The 19,159-nt window shown below is 38.9% G+C and overlaps 1 protein-coding gene across 2 annotated transcripts in view; it reads right to left on the reverse strand.

Moving 5' to 3' along the window:
• The window catches only part of NPAS3 (neuronal PAS domain protein 3), an 841,608-nt gene that overhangs the window by 66,953 nt on the left and 755,496 nt on the right, over window positions 1–19,159 (reverse strand). The gene's annotated exons all lie outside the window — the stretch shown is intronic.

Raw genomic sequence — 19,159 nt, forward strand, 5'->3', positions numbered from 1 at the left:
AGAGGGCTTAGAATGGAATGTATAGACGGAAACGAATAAAAACTACTAACAATACCAACTGTCCATTCTTGTCACTAAAGGCAGCTTGTCCTCCCTACTGCCATCTGAACGGGGTATTAACAAATAATAGTCTCCTCTCTTAAGCAAGACAGTTATTCTTTCCCTTTATGCACTTTTAGGTTAAGGGGAACAATTCTTTTCTTCTGAAACTTAAAATGGTAGTTTGCAGTCTTGATCTACAAATACCTTTAGGCAAACAGGCCACAAGGCAACAAAAAAAAAATCTATCTTCTAATGGATTTTATAAATATAAGTGTTTTTCTGCAAAGAAATTAATTTTGGCATTTTAGAGCCTAATCAATACTGCCTAATTTTACTTTCCTAAAACAATACTTTAAAGTTTAAAATTTTTTTCTGGGTTTAAAATTAAAAAAAAAATGTCCAACAGCAAATAGGATTTTTTTTTAGAAGCCTTACCCTGCCACTAATTTCCTCTGGGGTGAGGGGCAAAGAAATATGTGTCACAAAGGGACTTGTAAGAATTAAGAAAATGTGAAAACAGGTATTAAAACAAAGAAAAATAGCAAAAACAAGCCTTCCAGCATTAAGAAACATATTTCATATGTTTCTAAGGGAAAGAAATACCTATTTTTTACATGAAACTTGATGCTCAGATGAAGGACGAATACAAGCTCCTATTATAACAGAAACTTTGCTGTTCGTTGTCTGTGGCTTTTCTTGAATCATTCCTGCCTAAATAGGGCTCTATTTTCCTATGTTTGTGGCACTTTTCTTCTGGGGTGAGGGAACCATTGACAAGTGTCCCTTTCTTATGTGTCTCTCTTAAGATTTTCTTTCTTTTCTTTTCTTTTTTTTTGTTTTAGAGAGCATGGATCTGATGTCATTTTAAATGTACAGCTTTTTATCACTCGAGGGAAAAGCAGAGCCATGTTATATTTAGTACTTTCATTTCTTCTGATTAAATATGAATTACTATGAAATTTTTCTCATCATCTAACACGCCATAATACGCCAACAGCTTTTTAATACACTATATAAGCACAAACTTCTGCTCTAAGAGTTTAATTTGCCCCTCTAATCCAATCACATCAACCTTATTTCTCTTATCAGAGATTCCCATTTTGAATTAAATGAGCTCATTAGTTTTAATCAAAAGCAGAGAGATCAAAACTTAAACGTAAATGCTTTAGATCAGAACTGTCAGTCAGCCGTGCAGTTCTATTTTACTAAAACACAAGATCAGAGACCCTTAGAACCAATTTTTTCTCGTAAGGGATGCCGAGAGCTTGAAGATGCTATATCCTTTTTTTTTTTTTCTCCCCTTCCCAAGGACAGATTATACATTTAAGGTTAGACTTAATTTATAGCAGTTTTTCATCCTGGTGGAAATGGAAAAGTATGCCAATCTACTGTTGTCCCTTTCACATTTATTGGCACAGGTCCTCAGAGACTTGAACTAACGTGAAGCCATCAGAATCCACACCGCAAACTCAGCCTTCAAAATTCAGCTCCATTCAGCAAGATCATGTTTGCAATTGCTGAGGGAAAAATGCAACTTCCCGTGAAGTGAGGGAGATTTTAGGGCTAGGGTGCTGGGTACCCTGACCCCACGAGGAGGGAACCACCTCGCTATGGAAGGGTGAATAATTCAGGCATCATTAGGAATCACTGTTTTCAGTATGTAGAATTGCACAGGAAAACACTTAGCATGCACGTTAGAGATGGCAGCGTGGGTGCTTCCCGCTGGGCGACAAGCCTTGTATGAGCCGTGGGGGCGAACACTGCGTCCTGCCCTGGCTGAGGCCCCCCCTGCAGCACTCCCGTGTCTTACAACTGTAATTGCCTAAACATACAGGGGCAGCGTTAATTAAACCCAGGACAACTGGTGTGAGAGGAACGCTAAGGTCAGGTTTTGCTCCACTGGAGCTGAGATTTAAGATCTAAACTGGTCTTCAAGCTTTATTTCAGACCATGGGGGAATGGGGAGTTGAGGAGAAAGAGAGGGGGCAACTGAGAAAAGAGTTTGACTTCTGATAAAGATTTCTCTTTTAATTCCATATGACTTTCTAGTTCTGAGGACAGGGCAGGAGTAACGGGCCACACTGGCCCTTTCAAAGGGACACGTAACGAGCTCATTCATGGCATGCATGCACACACACGTGCCATGGCATTGCTTGCTTCAAGGCTAGCAGATACACCCCAGGTCTCCCCGCTCTGACAATGGTGTCTCTCATGTAAAAGATGTATTATCTGCAGGTGACAGGCAAGAGTGGCAGCTTTAGAAGAGAAGGCTTCTATGTGTCTCAGGTGAGAAGCATGATTTTGATGAAGGTTCTACTGGAAGAGAATGTGGCCTTGGTGATGTGCAACATGACTGTGGCATTGAAGAGAGAGTGTGTGTGTGTACCCAAGCATGCAGATATGCGTGTGTGTATTGGGGGTGTGTGTGAACAGGACAGAGTGGTGAGAGGACTGTCTTTAAGACTGGTGCTCTCTAAAGACAGGGGGACCAGTCTATGGCAAAGAAGCACTGTGGAGTGCTTTCTAGATGTCAGATGTTTTCCTGGTAGCTTTTTGAGGCAGGCTATGATTGCTGCATGCTCTGATAAGAAATTTGGGATTCAGAGAAGCTATCTCTGCTGCCTGAGACACAGGAGAAATTTATGGGTAAAACTGGATTAAGTGGTCAAAGCCCAGATATGGCCAGTTTTGACTCATGAGTTATAAACAAGGAGCTGAAAAACAAAACACAGACAAGAGCCATACCACTAAAATCTAGATAAAGAAATATACTCTCTTTGGCTGAATCTCAAGGGCTTCAACTTTTTAATAAATCTAAATTATCTCAGCTCTTGAAATGTCAGTTTTTGCATATTTTGTAAAATTTACAGAACAATTTATAGCAAAGTTGTAATAATTTTTATGTTGGCAAATGCCACCATAATGTGAAATCATATCTGCGTTATTTCACATTTGTTTATGAATCCCTAACTAGCATTGTAGTTGCTGCTTCCTTATTACTATGTAGGAGCAGGGGTGATGTGAAAGCTGGAGTAGGAGGAGGTAGCTGAGAACCATCTAGTTCTACTGGCTAATCCTAGGGCCAGGTCCACCTGAACACCCTCAGGACTCTCTCCAGGGTCCCTGTAAGTAGATGAGGCCCCAGAATAAAGAGGGTCTTTCTTTTTCATACACTACGAATATTTTCAGTGCAACCTGGTGTCAGAACCCTGCAACTGCCACCAAATCCTGAGGTATGAGAGAAGGAAAAGAAAAATTAAATTTTGAGAAAACTGTTGCAATTGTGAACGAAGTATTTTTCCTTTCGAAGGAGAAGTGGATTGGGGTATGTTGCTAACATATGAAGTTAAATGTACTCTTTTCCTATTTCATTGCCTAAATGAATCTTTCCATTTTTCAGAGGTTCTGTGCACACAGGACAAACCAAAGTGCAAATAACCAAAATGACTTTTAGAAGACAAGGCAAGAGATGTTTGTTCATTTTGCAATTACCGTGATAAAGCCAAATTGTTTCATTGTCCTATTCTGTTAGCTTTGTTAGATACTGATGTATTTTAGGACTTTAGAATGACTATGTGTCAAGTATGTGACAAGTTGTTTCTTATAAAAGTTTTCCTGCTCTTCCTCAGCCACTTGGAAGTTATCTTGAGTTGTACGGCTTTCCCTGGTCAAGGAAATGTGAGCCAAAGTCATGTGTTGCTTCCAGGTAGAATTTTTTTTAAAAGATTTTATTTATTTATTCATGAGAGACACAGAGAGAGAGGCAGAAACATAGGCAGAGGGAGGATCAAGCTCCATACAGGGAGCCCGATGTGGGACTCGATCCCAGGACTCTAGGATCACACCCTGGGCCAAAGGCAGGTAGGTGCTAAGCCACTGAGCCACCCAGGGATCCCCTCCAGATAGAATTTTAAGAAAGAGTTAGTCTCTTAGTAGAGAGAGGTACTCTCTCTTTCCTTCAGCCATGGTGACTATCAACATTTCAGATGGTTCCTGCTCTATCAGCCTGGGTCTTGGAATGAAGATAGTGTGGGACAGGCCCCACAACCGACCCTCACAGAAATAAAATTTTCTTATAATTTCAGATTTTTTTTTTACGGCAGCATAACTTAGTCCATACTGATACAAATACTAGGTCTTTATTATATAAAAAGAGTCCGTATTGCCAAGTCTTCCAGTCAGTGGCATGGCACACAGACATCACATCTGACTCCAAAGGTCATGATGTAGCCAAATACTGTTCTTATAGTTATTTATCTATATTCTCATTTTATCTCTTATGCTTGGTATTTGGGGGCAAAAAGGCTGATAGGTCTAATTTGCATCTTCTTCAGCACCTACCATGGTTCCTTGTTCCCAGAGCAAAAATTATACATATATGCATGTAAATACATATATGTCTTTACATCATACATCTCATATATTCGAAAACTAATATTCACTAACTGTTGCCTTTAATGTAAGAAAATATTCCCAACCTAGTTTCCCAATAGTAGGACAAACACGGTAAATAAATCTTTTCTCACAGACATTATCCCAGCAGATTTTATGTTCACCCAGGATGATAAGTGTGGTCATTTTAAAATGCCACACATCATTCAATACTCCTCTTTCCAAAAGGCAGAGTCTGCTTTATCTCCCCTTGAGTGTGGGCGAGACTTGGTGACTTACTTCTAATAAATAGCACATGGTGGGATTGGTGGGTATAACTCAGTCATGACAGACAGAATGGCTTCTGTTTTGCTCTTTCCTGGATCATTCACGCTGATGGGAGCTGTCTGCCACATTTTGAGGACACCTAAGCAACCTGGTGGACAGGCCAGCGTTGCAAGGCCTCCTAGTGAGGCTTCCTAGTGAGTTGCGGTCACATGAGTGAGCTTAGAAGTGGACCCTCCTGCCCCAGTTGAGTCTTCAGATGACTGCTCTGACTGATATTTTCATCACCACCTCAGGAAAGATCCTGAGCTAGAACTGTTCAGATTTACTGCTACTGGATTCCTGACTTGTAAAAATATGTGAGATAGTTTTAAGCAAAACATTTGGGGTGATTTGTCATGCATTGATGGATAACTAATATAATATCCACATAGACGTTCTCTTCAGAAAAAATCATAGCCTTGTTTCTTATGTGACAACAACATGGGTAAAACTCCTGTGATAGTGAGAAGGAAAGCATAGCCCACAGTGCCAGTACCTGGCGAATTCACATATGCAAGCAACACTGCTTGCAATGCTGATTTTTGTAAGCAGGGTTTGTGTTTTCTTTCTTTTTAAAAAATTTTTAAAGATTTTTATTTATTTATTCATGATAGACAGAGAGAGAGAGTGAGAGAGAGAGAGGTAGAGACACAGGCAGAGGGAGAAGCAGGCTGCATGCTGGGACCCCAATGCGGTAATTGATCCCAGGACCCCAGGATCGTGCCCTGGGCCAAAGGCAGGTGCTAAACTGCTGAGCCACCTAGGGATCCCCCAGGGTTTGTGTTTTCAAAGGTAAATGCTCAAATGATTTTTTAAAAAGTACAATTTGCAAAAGGTGCTATCAACAGTGGCATCTACAAGACTGGGAGATCTTGAAAGGCCAGCCTGATGTCTTACTTGTCTATTGTATCTATTCCTGTTCTTCTCCAGCTTCTCTTACCTCCTCTATCCCCCTCCGCTCCCCTCTGCCCTGCCTCCGCCCCACCCCCTGTCCCCCCATGACCAGCAAGTGCTCAGGATTGTGTTTCATATAAGTAGTCACTCACTTTGCCTGTGGAATAAAATAATAGTCAGGTGCTTTCTTTTAAGAATAATTATTCCCTTTACGCTTGCCATGCCATTCTGCTAGAACATCTTGTCCCAAGATATGGTGTGTTGTAGTTGGTGGTTCGTTTTTGAGGAGAGGGAATCAAATGCCTTGTCCTTGTTTTCATCTCTAAGGAAGCATGTTCTGCAAAGCGTTATTTTGAACCATGGACCGGTGGTTTGGTAGTTAAAAAAGGATTGGCCTGATATTCCCCAGAATTAGAATACTTTGTTCTCTTTTTGAGAGTTGGTCTTCACCTCACTGGCCTGTCCTCTACCACGTGCCAGGCAATGTTGAAGGAGATAACAGGCTATAGTGGACTAGACTGAGATCCTTGCCCACTGCCGCAAGGCAGTACCCAACATTTTCTGTGAACTCGAGTTCACAGAACCACCCTTTGGATATCCTGCAAAGGCAGTTCCAGCCAGTATGCTCTGGCTCAGCAATCAGCCTCTATCAACTTCACTGCTTGCTCTGGAATACGACAAAAAAAGAAAAAAAAAAAACCCTGAATTTATTTAAGTCTCATTAGGGCTGATTCCTGCTCCCACTCGGTTGTGAGTCTTCAGCTTTGTTTAGAAACTTGCGAATCATTAACTGAAACTCTAGAGCATAGCTGTGAAAATAATTGTGGTTCAATAATGATGTAATAAACTTTTTTCAAAGTCACATTAAGAATAATCCGCCAAAAAAAGGGAGAAAAATAATACTCTGCCAAACCATGCCACCTGTCAGCACACACTCCCTGGCAATATCTGCCTGCCTGGGATGAGAATCCTAACGCATAAGGTTGCCTTTCAGGTTTCCTGCGCCTGGCAGGGGTTGCTACTCGGTGAGGCTGTCCCCTGAGGGAGAAGGGAGTGTTCAGCTGCTGCCTGCTGCTCCCCAGTCGGTGTGTGGATGACACCACTCTGGGGAAACAGACACGGTGTCCGAGTCAAGCTGCTACCGGTGGGTGTTTCTATATGCAACTCCTAAACAACAGGAGAGTTCAAAGGGTAAAACCAGGTAGCCTTTGAGAGTCCAGGACATCCAACGTGCCCATTCTGCAGCAGGCTGTGTGCTCCAAAGAACATGCCATGTGAATACTGCAAGCAGTGTTTTAAATCTTACTGGAGACGCCCTATAAATGTTGCCACTTGAGGGATCTATTCTGGAAGAGAAATATAGCATGTCCTCCCGGGATGCCGTTGGATTCCATTACCAATATTGCGTATGGGATCGAGTGTGGCAATGCTTTTATCACGACTATAAAGTGGTTATGAGCCAATTCCTCATATAAAACATACTCAATAACATTGAGGCTCCCCCCTTTTCTGTTTCCTCCTTTTATTTCCTTCCTTTCTTTTCTCTCTTTTCCTTTCCTTTCTTTCTTTCTTTTTTTTTTTTTAACAACAAACATGATGTCAGACAAAGGGCATCAGAACTTGGTCTTTGTAGTACAAAACAAAATAACAATACATAAACACCTTTGTGGAGGCAGCTCAAAACCCCATGTTTTCTATTAAAAAGTCATGTTCAATCTTCACTGTTGATAGAACCGAATAGCTAACACAGAGAACATTGTATATCAGAAAGGTCAATAGTTATTATGAGCTACAAATATATTTTTTTTCCATCCTTCAGGCTGTTTAGCACATATCACAGCATGAGCAGCTGTCTTCTTTAATGCTTTTAAAATTAGAATCCCAAAGAGGAAGAAAAAATTATGGTTGAAATGATTGCTCTTTGCTTTTGTAAGTTTACTTTAATATACTATTTTATATACAGGAGCCTTCCATGCAGCCTGTCCATGGGGCGAGAACCGGTTGCCAGTATCAAGCTGAACTGCCATGTTTATTTTCTTAGCATTCTGGCCAAATCTCCATTTTAGGAGCAGATGTCATCGACATACTATATTTTAAGAAGGAGTTGTATAGAGGAGTCTGGTTACAGAGGCACTTGCAAATACACACATATGCATTCTTCCTTTTCACTGCTGTAAGGCTCTGTGACCAACTCCAACAATGCCATGTGATGAGAAACAGTTACGCAGCACCGGCTGAAAAATCAGGCCCTGATTCAAACCACTGATACACAAACTCTCTCTCTCTCCAAGTGCAGGCCTATGGACCAGGAGCATGCCTTTTACGTCTTTAAAAGTTGATCTTTTAAAGGTGGATCATCTGTCTGCCCATCCCTAGAACTTTTTGCCCTCACTCAGCACATGATCCTGAAAGATAATATGAGGTTCTAAAATATCCCATGGAAGCACGTCAGATGTTTTATTATAGCTCACATAGTCTTTGTTCAGTGTTTTAAATACTGAGTAGCTACAATGAGCTGGAACCATTTATAAATGAAAATGCTTACATTTTGGAGAAGGGAAAATAGATGGTAACTTCTGGCAGTGACGAATGCTATAAAGAAGAGCATTGAGGAAGAAGGGGCTGGAAGCAAGCAGGGCCATGTGGTTGGTTGGGTGGTCACAGGGGCCACACTGATGGGGGGGCTTCGGACATGACATGAAGTCATGTGGATAGCTGGGCAAAGGTGCCATACACACCTCTCAGTGTAACTTTAGGACTTTGGATTGGTAAAAGGCTTTATGGACAACGATGATTTGGATAGATACATACTAGTGACAAATTCTAGACATGTTACCTTTTGCCTTCTTTTCTGTCCAATATTAAAATAAATGCTATCCTAAAGATAAATAATTTAACATGTAGGAAACTAAGGGAGGAGTTAATTGACAGAATTGTCCAGAGCATTCAATGGCTCCCAGATATGCCCACTGGTAATGTCGATTCTTTGGGCCACTCCAGAGGGAGCAGCTTCCAGACAGAAGGGGGAGAAAGACTGAGTATATAAATGACCTTCTTTTCTGTGGTGGATTTTGGTAGTGAAAATAAAGAGACCTGGACATGTTTACTGATCAAGAAGACTGACCTTAAAGTTGTATACATTAGAAATGCTAATGGAAGAGTTTAAGTTCTAAGGAATATTTAATCAGTGAGTGAGAAAGATAAGTGAGCCTCTGAAATAGGGGCGGGGGGAGAAAAAAAAGGCAGATGTAAGACAAAAAGGAGAGTCAGAGAGAGAGAGAGAGAGAGAGAGAGAGAAAGTGTAATGGGAATGGCCTTGAACAACTTAATTTCAACAGAGGAAGTGAGAGGAGGAGAGGATTTTGAAAGTGAAAGAAGGTACCTAGCAGCCCATGTGGGCAAAGCAACTAGGACTAGTAGAAAATAAGTAATATAACTACACAGTGGCTGGAAGTTGCTTAATTTTAGGAGCACTAATTTTCTAGGGTACCCTAATAATAATGGCTTTGTAGTCTTTCCAGGCAATGCTCAGGATTCTGAACTTCTCCCAGGGATGGGAGTTGGTACCCTGGGAATGAAACAAAGTCCAAAAGGTGATGGATTACCAAGGGTTAAAAACAAGAATGTGCCAGTGACAGAGTGAGGGGCTGGGGAAAAGAAAAGGGTGATGGGGCAGCGGGGTGGTGACCTGGGGGAGGTAGTCAGGAAGGAGGCTTTTGTTCAGAAAAGATTTGTCAAAATGTTGTTTAAGGCTTTTAAATAAGTGTATGTTATCTCTATCTAGGAAATTTGGAAAATGTGAAAGCGTAAACCAGAAAAAAAATCTTTATAACCTTATCACTCAGTTATAGTCACTATGAAAACTGATGTTTTGTTACAGCCTTATTTACTATATATTTATATATTTATTTCAAAATTGGGACCATATCTGTGTCACTAGCATTTTTGAAAATCAGTCATAGCTCCCTATGTGATAATAACATTACAAACATACTAATTTTACTGGCTATATAATGTTCCATTGCTTGGTGATGAATTTCTTTGAAATTACTCTTCCTCCAACCTTTTTATTATTTCTTAGGGTGGATTTCTAGAAACGCTTTTACTAGGTCAAAGAACATGAGCTTTCTTTTATTTTTTTAAAGCTAATCTGTACAAATTGATTTGCAGAGAAGTTACGCTGTATCAGTTTACATATTATCAACAGTGTTTGATGGTGTTCATTTGATTACCATCTTAAAATATTTGTTCTCACTTGATAAAAAATATTAAATTAGCAGAAGATTCAGAGAAGATACTTTACTGGGGTTTCCCTGGAAAGCAATATGTAAAAACATCTCACGTGTTTAATTTGCATTTCTATTTCTAACAAAGTTGAATAATGCTTTAATCCATATTTATTGGCTGTGTGAATCTTTTTCAGTGAATTCTACATTTATGTCCTATTTCACTTGAGTTTTTAGTATTTTTTGTACCAATTTGAATGAAATATTTACATTTATTAAGGATATTATTTTTTTTAAAGATTTATTTATTTATTTTAGAGAGGAGGGAGAGCCAGAGAGGGAAAGAGTCTTAAGCAGGCTCCATGCTGAACACAGAGCCTGACACGGGGCTCAATCTCCAGGCCCTGAGATCACAACCTGAGCTGAACCCAAGAGTTGGATGCTTAACCAACTGCACCCCCCAGTTGCCCCAAGAATATTATTTTTGACATAATTCTTATAAATATTTTCCCATTTGTTTGCTTTTCCTATTTGTACTGTTCACTGATACATCTTTAAGTTTTATATTGAGAAGTCTCTGTTTTACCCTTTGTGACTTCTTTTATTGCATCTATATCCTAGAAAGTTTTTCTCCTTTTTTTTACACAGATGTTTGGCATGTTAAAAATGAAGTGTAGTTAAAATTCAGGAGATGATTATGCCAATGGTTGGCTAAAGGCAAGTCAAAGAATGAGCTTTTCGAGCTCGAGGAGTCAAGGAAGTATGTGTAGTTACTCATCCTGGAAACTATCATTCAGGCCTCTGTGCCTCCTTGAGGAGACTGTTGCACAGAAGACTCCAGAGCACAAGCTGACGCCACTGAAGACAGAAAGTGAGTGATGTGGATATTGATAGATGATGGCACTGAAACAGATAAAGAGTGCCCTTTTCTCTTCAGGTGGAAATTTTGAAGTGATGATATTGGGGGAAATGGTGCAGAAGCAGCAGTGGAAATGAAGTATAATGTCCACTCCTCTTTGGCATTAGAGAGTTGAAGCACAGGAATAAAGGCATCTATTAAGAAAGAGTTTCAAGAGTGGTGGCCTCCAAGATAGAAAGGTTTTCATAAGGGTGAAGAGACCAAAGTGGGGTTTCTGGAAAAGGTGGTGGCTATAGCACAGTTTACTCCTAATTAGGGCTCCCAAATAAAATACAGGAAATCTTATTAAATTTGAATTTCAAATAAATAATCCCTGTTGTTTTTAGTAGGACCCAGATATTGTGTACAAATTTCAAATTTAACTGAGAATCCTATATTTTTATTAGCAAAATCTGGCCACTCTGTCCCTAGAAGAATGAGGAAGGGTTTTGCATGAGAGTTGTCATATGATTAACAGGAATAAAGGTGGGAGGAGTTCAGAAGATTGAGCTGAGATACATTTGTCTGACAGAGAAAAAGTTCTGAATGATTGAAAGTTTCCCCTGGAGAATGTCAGAGAACCAGCAATAGTTGAAAATTCATGTGAGTATTGGTATAAATATGTGGCTTTTTCAAATTTGCCTTCTCAGAGATGGGGTCTAGCACAATGGCCATTTTTAAAGATTGAAGTATAACTGACATACAATATCTCATTAGTTTCAAGTGTACATCATAGTGATTCAGCGTTTTTATACATTATGCAATGATCCCCAATGTAAGTCTAGTTATCATCTGTCACCATACAAAGTTATTCCAATATTATTGACTATATTCCCTGTGCTGTACTTTTCATCCTCGTGACTTATTTTATAACTGGAAGACTGTACCTATTAACCCCTTCACCTGTTGAGCCTTCCCTCCAATCTCTCTGTTCTGGTAACCAACAGTTTGTTTCCTGCGCCTATGAGTCTGTTTCGGTTTTGTTTGGATTTTTTTTTTTTTTTTTTTTTTTTAGGTTTTATATGTAAGCCAAATAATATGGTAGTTGTCTTTCTCTGAGTTATTTCATTTAGTAACACACCTCTAGGTCTATGCTGTTGCATACTGTTGTAAATGGTGAGATTCTATTCTTTTATATGGCCGAATAATATTCGTGTGTGTGTGTGTGTGTGTGTGTGTGTGTGTGTGTGAGTGAGACACCTTCTTTATCCTTTCATGTATCGGTGGATAGTTAGATTGCTTCCATACCTTGGCTATCATAAATAATGCTTCGTGAACATAGGGGTGCACATATCTCTTCAAATTGGTATTTTCATTTTCTTTAGATAAATATCCAGTGTAGAATTGCTGGTTGTATGGTATTTCTAATTTTAACTTTTTGAGGAATTTTCACACTGTTTTCCATAATGGCTGCACCAATTTATATTGCCACCAACAGTTCCAAGGGTTCCCTTTCTTCCACATTTTCACCAACAGTTGTTATTTTTTGACTTTTTGATTTTACTCAATCTGACAGGTGTAGGGTGATCTCTCATTGTGGTTTTGATTTGCATTTCCCTGATGATGATGTTGAACATCTTCTCATGTGCCCGCTGGCCGTCTGTATGTCTTCTCTGGAAAAATGTCTATTCAAGAGCCCCGCCTATTTTTTAATTGAGTTGTTCATTTTTATAATAAGTTGTGTAAATTCTTTATATATTTTGGATATTAACCCCTTATTGGAAATAGCCAGTTTTTATTTTCGTGTCTAGTGTGTGTGTGTGTGTGTGTGTGTGTGTGTGTGTTCTGGGGATAGAGGAGAGCCTGGGTTGTCAGGTCTCCACAAATGTCTCCTGAGTCAGTATATTCTTCTCATTTATTATTTTCTATCATACAGGAGAAATTTGAGCAGCTAGAATTTGTTGGTTTCATTATGGCTTCAGTCCAGCATGTCTTGAAGTGGTTATTTTTCAAAATGTTTTCAGTTAGAAGTACTGTATTAAACCCATCATCAATAAAGGATTGAGGCTTATTTATACTTGTAATAATTTAGGGGAGCCAGAAAGGGAGATAGCCCAATAATTATCTACAGCTTTCTCTGCTAATGAGTATCTATTTTGACACCTTAGAATTAATACATTTTCCTTTTGCTTATGATCCCAATACGTTTCAATGACCACTGCTCCATCTTAGTACCTAAACAAAGTCTTCTAATCCTTTGGTAGAAGTAACCCTGCTTTTACTGTAAGGAAGACCTGGCTTCATCATAATAGTTTTGGTCAGCTAATAGATGTGTAGGCATCATAATATATGTGCCAGCATGATTTCCATATCTGAACTCAACATTAGGTCATTTGTATATTTTCTTCAAGGCTATGCATATTCTTTCCAAGTGGTGGGGCTAAAAAAAAGCAGACATTTTTTAATGACTCCATTTACATAGTATGCAATTAGCCTTGCTGTAGAATTACCCTCTCTTCTTCAATTTAAGAAGATAAAGGCTATTGCTAATGGTGATGGTGAAAATGGGGTAGATGCATCCTTTTCTCAAACAAAGCAAATTTGTATTAATTGCTTCCCCTTTCCCTGCTTCACACGTAAATGTCTAATGATGTACTTGATATTTTTAACATCAACACTTCAGCGTTATATCAGATAGCTTCTGGGTCTAAATTGTATATTCTATAATGCCAAATAATTATTTTAAAAATTGGCACCACATATTTCTTGTTGCCTGGTAGCTGAATGCTCCCACTGCATTTGTCATAATTGTTCTGTGGTTAATCCTCTCAACTGCAGGGACTCCAGGTATTTATGGTTGCCCTTGATCTGGGTCTTCAATTATTTGACCCTCTGTGAGAATGAATCCATCTATAACAGTAGACTGTCCTTTGCCCATTGCCCCATTTTATTATTGCATTTGTTCCCAACAAACTCTATTTGTATGTCATTAGTAAAGTTCTTTAGGATTTTCCAAGAGCTTGAGAAAACTGCATTTTAGAAGTGACGTACAGGTTCCGGTCCTATACAAGGAGAAAATGCCCCTGTTGTGATGCTTATCCTCATGTTTTAAGCTCAAAGTTATGACCAGCATCTTTTAGTTTCCTCCCTAATTGTTTCAGTTACAAGCAAAAGCAAATACATCAAAACAAGTTTCTCTGAAATAGAAACCATTTATACGTAAAACACTTGAGATTGAGCACTGTCTCTCTGCAGGGAGACTTTAGCGTATTTCCCATTCTTGGGACAAATAATGCACAGGTTTTGTAATGATTACTAATATTAATTACTTACATGGTAGATAATATGGCTTTTACCTTCTTCTGGTAAGTTCCGTGTATTATTTTTTGGTGCGCAAATCATGTTATATTATTTAAATATGTTGGACAATATTAGTTCTATACAAAGTAGAAACTAAAATGATCTCAGGTCAACCTAGAAAGGTCTTTATTCTGAAAGCTACGTCTTGCCCTTCAAAGTTTTTCTGTTGACACTAACAACCACTACCTAAAATCCTTTCTCTATAAGTATACTGCTTCTCTCCGACCAGGTAAAATAAAAGTGTGCATATAAGTAATTTGGGGGGAAGATAGAGTAGTCTTAAAGGGGAAACAAGGGCAAAGAAGAAATTATCTTTTTACTGAGAGAATTAGTTTACTTTAAAAAGAATATTCTCTGTTATACAATTTGAAATTTAACATTTTAGTAGATGCATGTAAGTCCAAAAACATAAAATTATCAATAAAAATGCTTGCTAGTTTGACAATTATTTTCCTTTCTCCTTTTGGCTTGTAGGGGAAGAAAGAAAGCATTCAGATACATGCAGAACATGTAAGTAATCTCAGTAAGGTGATATTCTTGGGATTTTTCCATATTTATATATTTTTTCCTACATTGTATTTTCACTACCCAAGAGCCCTGCCTGTTATTTTTTTCCCGAAGTCTGAAGATCACCCCATGGATTAACAAATGATTGAGGATTCTCTCTTAAAAGACTCTTTAAAAAACTGTCAGAATCAGCCTGAGACAAAGATTTATTATGAACTATTTAAAGGGCTTAATATATGTATCCCCAATGAGCCCTTGGAGCAAACTAAAAAGGAAGAGTGGAATTCTCAAAGAATAGGAAAAATTCTCCAATGCCCCACTTTCTTCACACCATGATTACTGTTTACTCAAAGGATAAAATGCCTAACCTGTCACACAAAGTCTTCAGAAGCCACAGTCCTGCTGATGTACAGTAAAAACAAAACAATGAAGACCGACAGTAATGTGCTTGAGAAAGGCAGCTGTAATTTACTTTCTAACCTGTTCACTAACACACTAATGTGGCTACATCTTGTAGCAGGAGCTGATCTCTGACCCATACGGCAATCAAACAACTACCCGAGTGTTGGCTGTCACAGAAGCTGGGACCGTCACCTTAATTATACGTTGCTGGATAACAAACCTTCCCTTAATGAGCAACTTTTCTCCTATGTGCATTCCAACTCACCCCTTCTGTCCTTGAAAAGGCCCATCGCAGATCACTGCAGTTGGAATTTGCGAAGCATATTCATAAGTATTCTTCCTAACAGGTAATAAATACTACCTGAGCAGGCTGTTTGCTTTATGAGAATGCCAAGATATAATTAAAATTATAGGCTTGCGCTCCCGGGAGGCTCTAGAGAAGAATCACTCAAGACTGAAGGGAAACTTTCCAGTGAACTTAGAACCAAGCTTTTCTCTTTTCATATTAGTAATAATAGTAATTATTATTATTGTAATGACTGTCTTCTTTTCTTTGGGATTTATGTTTGGCAATGAGATTCCTCCCTCCCACCTCCCCTTAATTGATACGATGTCTGTACTAGTCTTCCTAGACATGGGGTTTCTTTATTTTTCTCTCATTATAACATCCTTAATTCTGCTATGACCGGCTGATAATGCCCCAACAATTAACACAGACAAAAAGGAGGATCTTACAGGGAGGGTTTACAGATAACCTTGAGGAGAAAATAGTGCCTCTGTATGAAAAGAAGACCTTTAACATTTAGGACAAACAGTGAGGCAGTCTTAAATATAAAGGTGTATTTCCATCATGCCATGATCTCGGTGCTGGTTTGGGACCAGCCCATCAGCAAGGCCAATAGTACAGGCTGGTGACTCATTGCAGAGAAGGAGAGGGCCTGGAGACTGGGTCTGTGGGTCTCACTTTGATTTTATTTTAAACTTCTAAAGACTTTGCTGCTTTTTCTTCTCCTATGGGTAGATACATTTCCTCTGCAAAACAGCTCTGGTGATGTTTGGTAGGACCTATAGCAATATATAGGGAGTATTTAGAGAACTCTATTGTTTTTATTTAAAGTTGCCACATACAGTGTAATGTGTGAACTAATCTGTCCACATTGAGTGGTACATGATGAGCCTCAGTTAACGTTAGCTCTTGTGATTGTAGTCTGTGTTCATAATATCTTTGCAGCTATGAGGTGGATTGAGGAGCAGCAAGGGATGCTGATGCTCAGTAGCCCCCTGGGTCCCAGAGTAGAAGATTCTAACCTGGAATAACAACAATGGTACCACTGGGCAGGATGATGGCCACAAACACAGAAAGCAGTGTGTGGCATGGGGGACTGGCATCTGCCTTGGGATTAGGAAGCTTGAGTTCTAGGTTTGGCCAAGCAACCAGACAGCTCTACACTCTGAAGTCAATCATATGCCTTCCCACCATTGATTCCCTTATCCCTCTGAAGCGCACGATATTACACATCTAACCTAATGTCAGAAGGTTGTTGGGGAAATCAGATAAATCCATAAGAAGGAAAGGTTTGATTAATGTAAGTTAAATTTAAGCAGCAAACATTCGTTGAGCGCTTAGGAGGTACCTGGTGCTGAAATAGCCTATCAAATGTGAATGTGATTAATGCTGAGAAAAAAAAAAAACAAACAACAAATAACCTATAGACACGTTGCCATTTTGTTCTTAAAATTCATAGATTCACTAACATTCCTGGTTGCATCACTATCATCAACATCACTTTGGGTAAAAGATTTCTAGGCTGATAAATTTCAGAAATGGATAGGTATCATGAACCTGACTACAAGATGGTAAGAAAATTTTACAGTCACTGGTTTTACTAGAAAGTGCTACAGACTAAATGTGAACATGAGAAAATGCAAATGCGGAAAAGGAGAGTAGAAGATTAAACAGGGAATAAAAATGAGGAAGAAAGATGTAGTGTAGTAAGAAAGAAACTAGAGAAGATTTAAAAGGTAAGTACAAAGGACTAAGAGGGATAAGAAAAACATAAAAAATATACAGATGAAGCAATAATAAAATGTTCAAAACAGGAACCTAAGAACATTGAGAAAATAAGGGGAGAAAGGAATGGAGCGAATAGGAATGCTGCTCTTATAATCAGATTGTGGGGTAGAGTTTGCAAACTAGCTGCTGATTCTGGGTTGCGTGTACCAAAGACTTATGCTTTCCTCAGGTCTACAAAGCTGGAAAAGCATGACTTACCACATATTTGGATATTAATTTTTAAGAAATGTAACGATTGCAGGAAGCAGGTATCCCCACATTTTTCAACACTAGGATTTTAAATCCATATACCAGGTGATAGGCTAGATTTCCTTATTAGCCATTTTCTTTTGTGCACATCAGCTTTGAGGTACAGGGAATTAGGATTAATGCCAGGTGATTTACATACACATTTAATTTAGTTGTCACAACACTCTTCCAGATAAGCCCTTTTATTTTTCCCACTTTAAGGAGGATCCATTGTCTATGACCACGTACTCTAAAACAACCACTATTGCTTCTACAATTTGCTTAAACTAAGTCTAGATTTATTCCTTGTAATTTATTTAGAAATCTTTAACTTTCTTTCATCTCTGTGGCGCTAGATTTCAAAGAGTCCTGGTGCATGGGAAGAAAAACCGAGGAAATCTGGGAAAAGGAGAGGAGGAAGTTAGAGTGATTGTAATTTTTACTTTATTTTCTAGATTTTAAAAAAATTTTTATTTTAATTTTCTTTATTTTCCAGATTTTATGAAATGTATATCTGTTCTACAATAATGTCTATCTCTGTGTACTTAAGTTGTGTGTTTAAAGGATTGGTGCTTGTCCTGTTTACAACTTCCCTGCAATACTCTGTTTCAGGCGGCAGTTGGGACTTCAGGGGAAAGTTGGTATGGAACATCAGTAAGGAGAGCGCCTAACTTGCACTTTATGTGACAGGAGGAATCACTACGCCTCTGCTCTGTCACTGAACTCTAGGACTCCTCTCTGTCTTTGGCACTGAGAAAACTGGCTTTTGTGTCTTTGTGAGATATATATCTATATATCTACACCTGTCTATATGTCTATCTATCTGCTGTGTCTTCAAAGTTTATATATATTCTATGGTGGTGGCGTTCAAACAGAAATAATGGTTTCCCTAGCAAACCCCTCCTAAGGACCACAGCTCCCCTCTCCTCTCTGCTCTGTGCCTGCTAGTCCTGTCATTTTATGAGCGGCCACTTCTAAAACCTGCTTTCAAAAGTTTTAAAGAACCATATTTTCTATGTTTTGTACAAATGTTTTGGAACACATTTAAATATGACACAACTTTATAAATGAATTAAAACATAAAAATTTGGGGACTCTTGGGTGGCTCAATGGTTGAGCATCTGTCTGCCTTTGGCTTAGTCATGATTCCAGGGTCCTGGGATCCAGTCCCATATTGGGCTCCCTGCCGGGAGCCTGCTTCTCTCTCTGCCTCTCTCTCTCTCTCTCTCTCTCTCTCTCTTTGTGTCTCTCATGAATAAATAAATAAGATCTTTAAAAAAAAGTAAAGGAATTGTCATGTGGTGGATGGCAACTTAGGAAGCACAGAAGGAGAGAGAAAATGAGGCCATGCAAGGAGAGGGTGGCTCTCAGGGGCAACTGAAAGGAAAAACAGAAGTAGAAGAAAAGAAGGGTCTGAAGGAGCAAGGGCGCAAACTCCAAAATACAAAAGAGAGACTTTCACTTCCATAAGGTCCCTAGACTAGGTAAATTTTTAGAGACAGAAAGTCCAGTAATGGTTATCAGAGGCTCAGGCAGAGCATATTGGGGAGCTGGTGTTTAATGGGTACAGATTTTTCAGTTTAGGTGATGAAAATGTTCCTGAGGTGGATTGTGGTGTTGGTTGCACAGTATGAATGTATTTGTAGCTATTGAACTATATCCTTAAACATGGTCAAAATGGTAACTTTCATGTCATGTATATTTTATACTGGAAAGAGATTAGGACCTACAATAATGAAAAATGACATGATACTAACGGGCCAGAAAAAAAAAAAAGAAAAAGGAAAAAAATGCAAAAGTAGAAGAGTTTGGAAAAGCGTTACAGGGAAGAACAGAGAAAGAATGGAAGGAGTGGAAAACTATGGCTTCTGTCAAGGCAAAGAGGAACTA

The sequence above is a fragment of the Nyctereutes procyonoides genome, unplaced genomic scaffold (assembly GCF_905146905.1).
Source record: "Nyctereutes procyonoides isolate TBG_1078 unplaced genomic scaffold, NYPRO_anot_genome, whole genome shotgun sequence".
NCBI classification, from domain to species: domain Eukaryota; kingdom Metazoa; phylum Chordata; class Mammalia; order Carnivora; family Canidae; genus Nyctereutes; species Nyctereutes procyonoides.